The sequence below is a fragment of the Rhynchophorus ferrugineus genome, unplaced genomic scaffold (assembly GCF_030347505.1).
Source record: "Rhynchophorus ferrugineus isolate W39M unplaced genomic scaffold, kcgeb_rfMv2 rfM621, whole genome shotgun sequence".
NCBI classification, from domain to species: domain Eukaryota; kingdom Metazoa; phylum Arthropoda; class Insecta; order Coleoptera; family Curculionidae; genus Rhynchophorus; species Rhynchophorus ferrugineus.
In genome coordinates, this window is record NW_027473198.1 from 20,237 (window position 1) to 32,500 (window position 12,264).

A 12,264-nucleotide genomic window follows, 5' to 3' on the forward strand; every position below is an offset into this window, starting at 1 on the left:
AGTCTTGGCAGAGTTGACGGAACTGGCCGTGTCCGAGTGGTGGAATGGACAAAGCACCCTGGGACCATTGCTACTATGAGTTTGCCAATTTTCCACACTACAAGATGAGCATTATTTGTCTTTCTCTATGATTAGGACTATCGCTGAAACAGTAGTCCTAGCAAGTCCTACTCCCCAAGCGGAGAGAAGTTAGGGGGGCAGTAGGAATCTCGTTAATCCATGCACGCGCCTTCCTGATATGTTCGGGCATAGGCTGCGGTTGTCAAGGCGGTGGTAGTTAGTCCCGCCGTTTACCCGCGCTCGGCATCTCGATCCTTCTCTGAACGGATGCGAACGCGATCTGCTGAGCTGGTCTTTCCTGCGTAAGTATATGGACATTTTGAAATGTAGACTATCTGTCTATGGCTCTGGTGCTTGTTAAAACTCCGAGCTGGTCTTTCCTGCGTAAGTATCGGGGACGGTTCACGTACGGGTCTCCGAGCGCCTGTTCGGTTCCGTCGCGGCAGTATTGCGTAAAATTTTAGATAAGGACAGTGGGAATCTCGTTAATCCATGCACGCGCCTTCCTGATATGTTCGGGCATAGGCTGCGGTTGTCAAGGTGGTGGTAGTTAGTCCCGCCGTTTACCCGCGCTCGGCATCTCGATCCTTCTCTGAACGGATCCGAACGCGATCTGCTGAGCTGGTCTTTCCTGCGTAAGTATATGGACATTTTGAAATGTAGACTATCTGTCTATGGCTCTGGTGCTTGTTAAAGCTCCGAGCTGGTCTTTCCTGCGTAAGTATCGGGGACGGTTCACGTACGGGTCTCCGAGCGCCTGTTCGGTTCCGTCGCGGCAGTATTGCGTAAAATTTTAGATAAGGACAGTGGGAATCTCGTTAATCCATGCACGCGCCTTCCTGATATGTTCGGGCATAGGCTGCGGTTGTCAAGGTGGTGGTAGTTAGTCCCAGCCGTTTACCCGCGCTCGGCATCTCGATCCTTCTCTGAACGGATCCGAACGCGATCTTAGTTAGGGACATTTTGAAATGTAGACCATGAGTCTATGGCTCAGGTGCTTGTTAAAGGTCTGAGCTGGTCTTTCCTGCGTAAGTATATGGACATTTTGAAATGTAGACTATCTGTCTATGGCTCTGGTGCTTGTTAAAGCTCCGAGCTGGTCTTTCCTGCGTAAGTATCGGGGACGGTTCACGTACGGGTCTCCGAGCGCCTGTTCGGTTCCGTCGCGGCCGTATTACGTAAAATTTTAGATAAGGACAGTGGGAATCTCGTTAATCCATGCACGCGCCTTCCTGATATGTTCGGGCATAGGCTGCGGTTGTCAAGGTGGTGGTAGTTAGTCCCGCCGTTTACCCGCGCTCGGCATCTCGATCCTTCTCTGAACGGATCCGAACGCGATCTTAGTTAGGGACATTTTGAAATGTAGACCATGAGTCTATGGCTCTGGTGCTTGTTAAAGGTCTGAGCTGGTCTTTCCTGCGTAAGTATATGGACATTTTGAAATGTAGACTATCTGTCTATGGCTCTGGTGCTTGTTAAAGCTCCGAGCTGGTCTTTCCTGCGTAAGTATCGGGAACGGTTCACGTACGGGTCTCCGAGCGCCTGTTCGGTTCCGTCGCGGCAGTATTGCGTAAAATTTTAGATAAGGACAGTGGGAATCTCGTTAATCCATGCACGCGCCTTCCTGATATGTTCGGGCATAGGCTGCGGTTGTCAAGGTGGTGGTAGTTAGTCCCGCCGTTTACCCGCGCTCGGCATCTCGATCCTTCTCTGAACGGATCCGAACGCGATCTTAGTTAGGGACATTTTGAATTGTAGACCATGAGTCTATGGCTCTGGTGCTTGTTAAAGGTCTGAGCTGGTCTTTCCTGCGTAAGTATATGGACATTTTGAAATGTAGACTATCTGTCTATGGCTCTGGTGCTTGTTAAAGCTCCGAGCTGGTCTTTCCTGCGTAAGTATCGGGGACGGTTCACGTACGGGTCTCCGAGCGCCTGTTCGGTTCCGTCGCGGCCGTATTGCGTAAAATTTTAGATAAGGACAGTGGGAATCTCGTTAATCCATGCACGCGCCTTCCTGATATGTTCGGGCATAGGCTGCGGTTGTCAAGGTGGTGGTAGTTAGTCCCGCCGTTTACCCGCGCTCGGCATCTCGATCCTTCTCTGAACGGATCCGAACGCGATCTTAGTTAGGGACATTTTGAAATGTAGACCATGAGTCTATGGCTCTGGTGCTTGTTAAAGGTCTGAGCTGGTCTTTCCTGCGTAAGTATATGGACATTTTGAAATGTAGACTATCTGTCTATGGCTCTGGTGCTTGTTAAAGCTCCGAGCTGGTCTTTCCTGCGTAAGTATCGGGGACGGTTCACGTACGGGTCTCCGAGCGCCTGTTCGGTTCCGTCGCGGCAGTATTGCGTAAAATTTTAGATAAGGACAGTGGGAATCTCGTTAATCCATGCACGCGCCTTCCTGATATGTTCGGGCATAGGCTGCGGTTGTCAAGGTGGTGGTAGTTAGTCCCGCCGTTTACCCGCGCTCGGCATCTCGATCCTTCTCTGAACGGATCCGAACGCGATCTTAGTTAGGGACATTTTGAAATGTAGACCATGAGTCTATGGCTCTGGTGCTTGTTAAAGGTCTGAGCTGGTCTTTCCTGCGTAAGTATATGGACATTTTGAAATGTAGACTATCTGTCTATGGCTCTGGTGCTTGTTAAAGCTCCGAGCTGGTCTTTCCTGCGTAAGTATCGGGGACGGTTCACGTACGGGTCTCCGAGCGCCTGTTCGGTTCCGTCGCGGCCGTATTACGTAAAATTTTAGATAAGGACAGTGGGAATCTCGTTAATCCATGCACGCGCCTTCCTGATATGTTCGGGCATAGGCTGCGGTTGTCAAGGTGGTGGTAGTTAGTCCCGCCGTTTACCCGCGCTCGGCATCTCGATCCTTCTCTGAACGGATCCGAACGCGATCTTAGTTAGGGACATTTTGAAATGTAGACCATGAGTCTATGGCTCTGGTGCTTGTTAAAGGTCTGAGCTGGTCTTTCCTGCGTAAGTATATGGACATTTTGAAATGTAGACTATCTGTCTATGGCTCTGGTGCTTGTTAAAGCTCCGAGCTGGTCTTTCCTGCGTAAGTATCGGGAACGGTTCACGTACGGGTCTCCGAGCGCCTGTTCGGTTCCGTCGTGGCAGTATTGCGTAAAATTTTAGATAAGGACAGTGGGAATCTCGTTAATCCATGCACGCGCCTTCCTGATATGTTCGGGCATAGGCTGCGGTTGTCAAGGTGGTGGTAGTTAGTCCCGCCGTTTACCCGCGCTCGGCATCTCGATCCTTCTCTGAACGGATCCGAACGCGATCTTAGTTAGGGACATTTTGAATTGTAGACCATGAGTCTATGGCTCTGGTGCTTGTTAAAGGTCTGAGCTGGTCTTTCCTACGTAAGTATATGGACATTTTGAAATGTAGACTATCTGTCTATGGCTCTGGTGCTTGTTAAAGCTCCGAGCTGGTCTTTCCTGCGTAAGTATCGGGGACGGTTCACGTACGGGTCTCCGAGCGCCTGTTCGGTTCCGTCGCGGCCGTATTGCGTAAAATTTTAGATAAGGACAGTGGGAATCTCGTTAATCCATGCACGCGCCTTCCTGATATGTTCGGGCATAGGCTGCGGTTGTCAAGGTGGTGGTAGTTAGTCCCGCCGTTTACCCGCGCTCGGCATCTCGATCCTTCTCTGAACGGATCCGAACGCGATCTTAGTTAGGGACATTTTGAAATGTAGACCATGAGTCTATGGCTCTGGTGCTTGTTAAAGGTCTGAGCTGGTCTTTCCTGCGTAAGTATATGGACATTTTGAAATGTAGACTATCTGTCTATGGCTCTGGTGCTTGTTAAAGCTCCGAGCTGGTCTTTCCTGCGTAAGTATCGGGAACGGTTCACGTACGGGTCTCCGAGCGCCTGTTCGGTTCCGTCGCGGCAGTATTGCGTAAAATTTTAGATAAGGACAGTGGGAATCTCGTTAATCCATGCACGCGCCTTCCTGATATGTTCGGGCATAGGCTGCGGTTGTCAAGGTGGTGGTAGTTAGTCCCGCCGTTTACCCGCGCTCGGCATCTCGATCCTTCTCTGAACGGATCCGAACGCGATCTTAGTTAGGGACATTTTGAATTGTAGACCATGAGTCTATGGCTCTGGTGCTTGTTAAAGGTCTGAGCTGGTCTTTCCTACGTAAGTATATGGACATTTTGAAATGTAGACTATCTGTCTATGGCTCTGGTGCTTGTTAAAGCTCCGAGCTGGTCTTTCCTGCGTAAGTATCGGGGACGGTTCACGTACGGGTCTCCGAGCGCCTGTTCGGTTCCGTCGCGGCCGTATTGCGTAAAATTTTAGATAAGGACAGTGGGAATCTCGTTAATCCATGCACGCGCCTTCCTGATATGTTCGGGCATAGGCTGCGGTTGTCAAGGTGGTGGTAGTTAGTCCCGCCGTTTACCCGCGCTCGGCATCTCGATCCTTCTCTGAACGGATCCGAACGCGATCTTAGTTAGGGACATTTTGAAATGTAGACCATGAGTCTATGGCTCTGGTGCTTGTTAAAGGTCTGAGCTGGTCTTTCCTGCGTAAGTATATGGACATTTTGAAATGTAGACTATCTGTCTATGGCTCTGGTGCTTGTTAAAGCTCCGAGCTGGTCTTTCCTGCGTAAGTATCGGGGACGGTTCACGTACGGGTCTCCGAGCGCCTGTTCGGTTCCGTCGCGGCCGTATTACGTAAAATTTTAGATAAGGACAGTGGGAATCTCGTTAATCCATGCACGCGCCTTCCTGATATGTTCGGGCATAGGCTGCGGTTGTCAAGGTGGTGGTAGTTAGTCCCGCCGTTTACCCGCGCTCGGCATCTCGATCCTTCTCTGAACGGATCCGAACGCGATCTTAGTTAGGGACATTTTGAAATGTAGACCATGAGTCTATGGCTCTGGTGCTTGTTAAAGGTCTGAGCTGGTCTTTCCTGCGTAAGTATATGGACATTTTTGAAATGTAGACTATCTGTCTATGGCTCTGGTGCTTGTTAAAGCTCCGAGCTGGTCTTTCCTGCGTAAGTATCGGGGACGGTTCACGTACGGGTCTCCGAGCGCCTGTTCGGTTCCGTCGCGGCCGTATTGCGTAAAATTTTAGATAAGGACAGTGGGAATCTCGTTAATCCATGCACGCGCCTTCCTGATATGTTCGGGCATAGGCTGCGGTTGTCAAGGTGGTGGTAGTTAGTCCCGCCGTTTACCCGCGCTCGGCATCTCGATCCTTCTCTGAACGGATCCGAACGCGATCTGCTGAGCTGGTCTTTCCTGCGTAAGTATATGGACATTTTGAAATGTAGACTATCTGTCTATGGCTCTGGTGCTTGTTAAAGCTCCGAGCTGGTCTTTCCTGCGTAAGTATCGGGGACGGTTCACGTACGGGTCTCCGAGCGCCTGTTCGGTTCCGTCGCGGCCGTATTGCGTAAAATTTTAGATAAGGACAGTGGGAATCTCGTTAATCCATGCACGCGCCTTCCTGATATGTTCGGGCATAGGCTGCGGTTGTCAAGGTGGTGGTAGTTAGTCCCGCCGTTTACCCGCGCTCGGCATCTCGATCCTTCTCTGAACGGATCCGAACGCGATCTTAGTTAGGGACATTTTGAATTGTAGACCATGAGTCTATGGCTCTGGTGCTTGTTAAAGGTCTGAGCTGGTCTTTCCTACGTAAGTATATGGACATTTTGAAATGTAGACTATCTGTCTATGGCTCTGGTGCTTGTTAAAGCTCCGAGCTGGTCTTTCCTGCGTAAGTATCGGGGACGGTTCACGTACGGGTCTCCGAGCGCCTGTTCGGTTCCGTCGCGGCCGTATTGCGTAAAATTTTAGATAAGGACAGTGGGAATCTCGTTAATCCATGCACGCGCCTTCCTGATATGTTCGGGCATAGGCTGCGGTTGTCAAGGTGGTGGTAGTTAGTCCCGCCGTTTACCCGCGCTCGGCATCTCGATCCTTCTCTGAACGGATCCGAACGCGATCTGCTGAGCTGGTCTTTCCTGCGTAAGTATATGGACATTTTGAAATGTAGACTATCTGTCTATGGCTCTGGTGCTTGTTAAAGCTCCGAGCTGGTCTTTCCTGCGTAAGTATCGGGGACGGTTCACGTACGGGTCTCCGAGCGCCTGTTCGGTTCCGTCGCGGCCGTATTGCGTAAAATTTTAGATAAGGACAGTGGGAATCTCGTTAATCCATGCACGCGCCTTCCTGATATGTTCGGGCATAGGCTGCGGTTGTCAAGGTGGTGGTAGTTAGTCCCGCCGTTTACCCGCGCTCGGCATCTCGATCCTTCTCTGAACGGATCCGAACGCGATCTTAGTTAGGGACATTTTGAAATGTAGACCATGAGTCTATGGCTCTGGTGCTTGTTAAAGGTCTGAGCTGGTCTTTCCTGCGTAAGTATATGGACATTTTGAAATGTAGACTATCTGTCTATGGCTCTGGTGCTTGTTAAAGCTCCGAGCTGGTCTTTCCTGCGTAAGTATCGGGGACGGTTCACGTACGGGTCTCCGAGCGCCTGTTCGGTTCCGTCGCGGCCGTATTGCGTAAAATTTTAGATAAGGACAGTGGGAATCTCGTTAATCCATGCACGCGCCTTCCTGATATGTTCGGGCATAGGCTGCGGTTGTCAAGTTGGTGGTAGTTAGTCCCGCCGTTTACCCGCGCTCGGCATCTCGATCCTTCTCTGAACGGATCCGAACGCGATCTGCTGAGCTGGTCTTTCCTGCGTAAGTATATGGACATTTTGAAATGTAGACTATCTGTCTATGGCTCTGGTGCTTGTTAAAGCTCCGAGCTGGTCTTTCCTGCGTAAGTATCGGGGACGGTTCACGTACGGGTCTCCGAGCGCCTGTTCGGTTCCGTCGCGGCCGTATTACGTAAAATTTTAGATAAGGACAGTGGGAATCTCGTTAATCCATGCACGCGCCTTCCTGATATGTTCGGGCATAGGCTGCGGTTGTCAAGGTGGTGGTAGTTAGTCCCGCCGTTTACCCGCGCTCGGCATCTCGATCCTTCTCTGAACGGATCCGAACGCGATCTTAGTTAGGGACATTTTGAATTGTAGACCATGAGTCTATGGCTCTGGTGCTTGTTAAAGGTCTGAGCTGGTCTTTCCTACGTAAGTATATGGACATTTTGAAATGTAGACTATCTGTCTATGGCTCTGGTGCTTGTTAAAGCTCCGAGCTGGTCTTTCCTGCGTAAGTATCGGGGACGGTTCACGTACGGGTCTCCGAGCGCCTGTTCGGTTCCGTCGCGGCCGTATTGCGTAAAATTTTAGATAAGGACAGTGGGAATCTCGTTAATCCATGCACGCGCCTTCCTGATATGTTCGGGCATAGGCTGCGGTTGTCAAGGTGGTGGTAGTTAGTCCCGCCGTTTACCCGCGCTCGGCATCTCGATCCTTCTCTGAACGGATCCGAACGCGATCTTAGTTAGGGACATTTTGAATTGTAGACCATGAGTCTATGGCTCTGGTGCTTGTTAAAGGTCTGAGCTGGTCTTTCCTACGTAAGTATATGGACATTTTGAAATGTAGACTATCTGTCTATGGCTCTGGTGCTTGTTAAAGCTCCGAGCTGGTCTTTCCTGCGTAAGTATCGGGGACGGTTCACGTACGGGTCTCCGAGCGCCTGTTCGGTTCCGTCGCGGCCGTATTGCGTAAAATTTTAGATAAGGACAGTGGGAATCTCGTTAATCCATGCACGCGCCTTCCTGATATGTTCGGGCATAGGCTGCGGTTGTCAAGGTGGTGGTAGTTAGTCCCGCCGTTTACCCGCGCTCGGCATCTCGATCCTTCTCTGAACGGATCCGAACGCGATCTTAGTTAGGGACATTTTGAAATGTAGACCATGAGTCTATGGCTCTGGTGCTTGTTAAAGGTCTGAGCTGGTCTTTCCTGCGTAAGTATATGGACATTTTGAAATGTAGACTATCTGTCTATGGCTCTGGTGCTTGTTAAAGCTCCGAGCTGGTCTTTCCTGCGTAAGTATCGGGAACGGTTCACGTACGGGTCTCCGAGCGCCTGTTCGGTTCCGTCGCGGCAGTATTGCGTAAAATTTTAGATAAGGACAGTGGGAATCTCGTTAATCCATGCACGCGCCTTCCTGATATGTTCGGGCATAGGCTGCGGTTGTCAAGGTGGTGGTAGTTAGTCCCGCCGTTTACCCGCGCTCGGCATCTCGATCCTTCTCTGAACGGATCCGAACGCGATCTTAGTTAGGGACATTTTGAATTGTAGACCATGAGTCTATGGCTCTGGTGCTTGTTAAAGGTCTGAGCTGGTCTTTCCTACGTAAGTATATGGACATTTTGAAATGTAGACTATCTGTCTATGGCTCTGGTGCTTGTTAAAGCTCCGAGCTGGTCTTTCCTGCGTAAGTATCGGGGACGGTTCACGTACGGGTCTCCGAGCGCCTGTTCGGTTCCGTCGCGGCCGTATTGCGTAAAATTTTAGATAAGGACAGTGGGAATCTCGTTAATCCATGCACGCGCCTTCCTGATATGTTCGGGCATAGGCTGCGGTTGTCAAGGTGGTGGTAGTTAGTCCCGCCGTTTACCCGCGCTCGGCATCTCGATCCTTCTCTGAACGGATCCGAACGCGATCTTAGTTAGGGACATTTTGAAATGTAGACCATGAGTCTATGGCTCAGGTGCTTGTTAAAGGTCTGAGCTGGTCTTTCCTGCGTAAGTATATGGACATTTTGAAATGTAGACTATCTGTCTATGGCTCTGGTGCTTGTTAAAGCTCCGAGCTGGTCTTTCCTGCGTAAGTATCGGGGACGGTTCACGTACGGGTCTCCGAGCGCCTGTTCGGTTCCGTCGCGGCCGTATTACGTAAAATTTTAGATAAGGACAGTGGGAATCTCGTTAATCCATGCACGCGCCTTCCTGATATGTTCGGGCATAGGCTGCGGTTGTCAAGGTGGTGGTAGTTAGTCCCGCCGTTTACCCGCGCTCGGCATCTCGATCCTTCTCTGAACGGATCCGAACGCGATCTTAGTTAGGGACATTTTGAAATGTAGACCATGAGTCTATGGCTCTGGTGCTTGTTAAAGGTCTGAGCTGGTCTTTCCTGCGTAAGTATATGGACATTTTGAAATGTAGACTATCTGTCTATGGCTCTGGTGCTTGTTAAAGCTCCGAGCTGGTCTTTCCTGCGTAAGTATCGGGGACGGTTCACGTACGGGTCTCCGAGCGCCTGTTCGGTTCCGTCGCGGCCGTATTGCGTAAAATTTTAGATAAGGACAGTGGGAATCTCGTTAATCCATGCACGCGCCTTCCTGATATGTTCGGGCATAGGCTGCGGTTGTCAAGGTGGTGGTAGTTAGTCCCGCCGTTTACCCGCGCTCGGCATCTCGATCCTTCTCTGAACGGATCCGAACGCGATCTGCTGAGCTGGTCTTTCCTGCGTAAGTATATGGACATTTTGAAATGTAGACTATCTGTCTATGGCTCTGGTGCTTGTTAAAGCTCCGAGCTGGTCTTTCCTGCGTAAGTATCGGGGACGGTTCACGTACGGGTCTCCGAGCGCCTGTTCGGTTCCGTCGCGGCCGTATTGCGTAAAATTTTAGATAAGGACAGTGGGAATCTCGTTAATCCATGCACGCGCCTTCCTGATATGTTCGGGCATAGGCTGCGGTTGTCAAGGTGGTGGTAGTTAGTCCCGCCGTTTACCCGCGCTCGGCATCTCGATCCTTCTCTGAACGGATCCGAACGCGATCTGCTGAGCTGGTCTTTCCTGCGTAAGTATATGGACATTTTGAAATGTAGACTATCTGTCTATGGCTCTGGTGCTTGTTAAAGCTCCGAGCTGGTCTTTCCTGCGTAAGTATCGGGGACGGTTCACGTACGGGTCTCCGAGCGCCTGTTCGGTTCCGTCGCGGCCGTATTGCGTAAAATTTTAGATAAGGACAGTGGGAATCTCGTTAATCCATGCACGCGCCTTCCTGATATGTTCGGGCATAGGCTGCGGTTGTCAAGGTGGTGGTAGTTAGTCCCGCCGTTTACCCGCGCTCGGCATCTCGATCCTTCTCTGAACGGATCCGAACGCGATCTTAGTTAGGGACATTTTGAAATGTAGACCATGAGTCTATGGCTCTGGTGCTTGTTAAAGGTCTGAGCTGGTCTTTCCTGCGTAAGTATATGGACATTTTGAAATGTAGACTATCTGTCTATGGCTCTGGTGCTTGTTAAAGCTCCGAGCTGGTCTTTCCTGCGTAAGTATCGGGGACGGTTCACGTACGGGTCTCCGAGCGCCTGTTCGGTTCCGTCGCGGCCGTATTGCGTAAAATTTTAGATAAGGACAGTGGGAATCTCGTTAATCCATGCACGCGCCTTCCTGATATGTTCGGGCATAGGCTGCGGTTGTCAAGTTGGTGGTAGTTAGTCCCGCCGTTTACCCGCGCTCGGCATCTCGATCCTTCTCTGAACGGATCCGAACGCGATCTGCTGAGCTGGTCTTTCCTGCGTAAGTATATGGACATTTTGAAATGTAGACTATCTGTCTATGGCTCTGGTGCTTGTTAAAGCTCCGAGCTGGTCTTTCCTGCGTAAGTATCGGGAACGGTTCACGTACGGGTCTCCGAGCGCCTGTTCGGTTCCGTCGCGGCAGTATTGCGTAAAATTTTAGATAAGGACAGTGGGAATCTCGTTAATCCATGCACGCGCCTTCCTGATATGTTCGGGCATAGGCTGCGGTTGTCAAGGCGGTGGTAGTTAGTCCCGCCGTTTACCCGCGCTCGGCATCTCGATCCTTCTCTGAACGGATCCGAACGCGATCTGCTGAGCTGGTCTTTCCTGCGTAAGTATATGGACATTTTGAAATGTAGACTATCTGTCTATGGCTCTGGTGCTTGTTAAAGCTCCGAGCTGGTCTTTCCTGCGTAAGTATCGGGGACGGTTCACGTACGGGTCTCCGAGCGCCTGTTCGGTTCCGTCGCGGCAGTATTGCGTAAAATTTTAGATAAGGACAGTGGGAATCTCGTTAATCCATGCACGCGCCTTCCTGATTTGTTCGGGCATAGGCTGCGGTTGTCAAGGCGGTGGTAGTTAGTCCCGCCGTTTACCCGCGAACGATATCTCGATAAGTTAAAATTCAAAATGGTCCAAAGGTTAGGCTACTTTCGTAACTAATCGTATTACAATGCATGACCTTTTTTGATTAATGTGGTTTCTATTTAAAGCAGGTTTTACAGTTTTACCTAATTGTCAGTTTTCTGAATGTCTAAACTATTTTCGTCCAATTTTTTTGATTAATTCATTCCAATCGAAGGTTGTACGTATTATCGGTTGCGACGATACAGAATTCCATGTATCTGTGATTGATGAGCATGTCTTCATGTTCGTTGATCCTTCATTTCATTAGAACCAAATATAGTTGCCATGTGATATCGATTTGGCTCTGAATTCTCGTCATGTCGAATTGGTATTATATGGTCCCTCATAAGTAGGTGCACTTGAAGGTTCGTCAAATTATGCGGGCGTCCTCCCGCTATATTCAGGTATACATCGGAGGTTTTAATGCAGTTGTAACTGGCCTCACCGTTTAACCGCATATGATATACTGAAACGCGGATTTTATTCGCCATCGGACCGAACGGGCTCTAGAAGTACAATGCGGGTAATGATCGAATTCAGATGAATGGAATTAGTCTCCAATTCAATTTCCGCACGGGGCGATGTTTTTTAATTGTTTTTTGATAGTTCATCGCATTAGGTCTGAAAACTGTATATTTAATAGTCTCATAAGGTATAACTTATAAACGTATCTTGTGGTTCGTCTTCGAACTGAACGTACATTTAAGACAATGTTCCGAATTAAAATAGTGAATTTAATTCTGGAAATCGTAAGAAAATGTTTCCAAACATGATAATAGAATACAAAAAGAGTATAGGCTAGGTGCTTATCGGTTAAGATGAATGATATCCTTAAGTTTACACAACGTTCTGTAAAACGAATTTAGCAAAATAAAAGAGATTTACATCCCTTGTATTTGTCTTTATATACATACGCATATTATATGCAATATACTTATGTACGGAAAATGTTCCCAAGAACGAATTTAGACAAATAAAAAGGCGAATAGAAAAGATTGACATCCTCTCTATTCGCCTTTGTTATTTATACAGGCATACATAAATGCATCGTCGATGTATATCAATGCGATATATTTATGTACGGAAAATGTTCCCAAGAA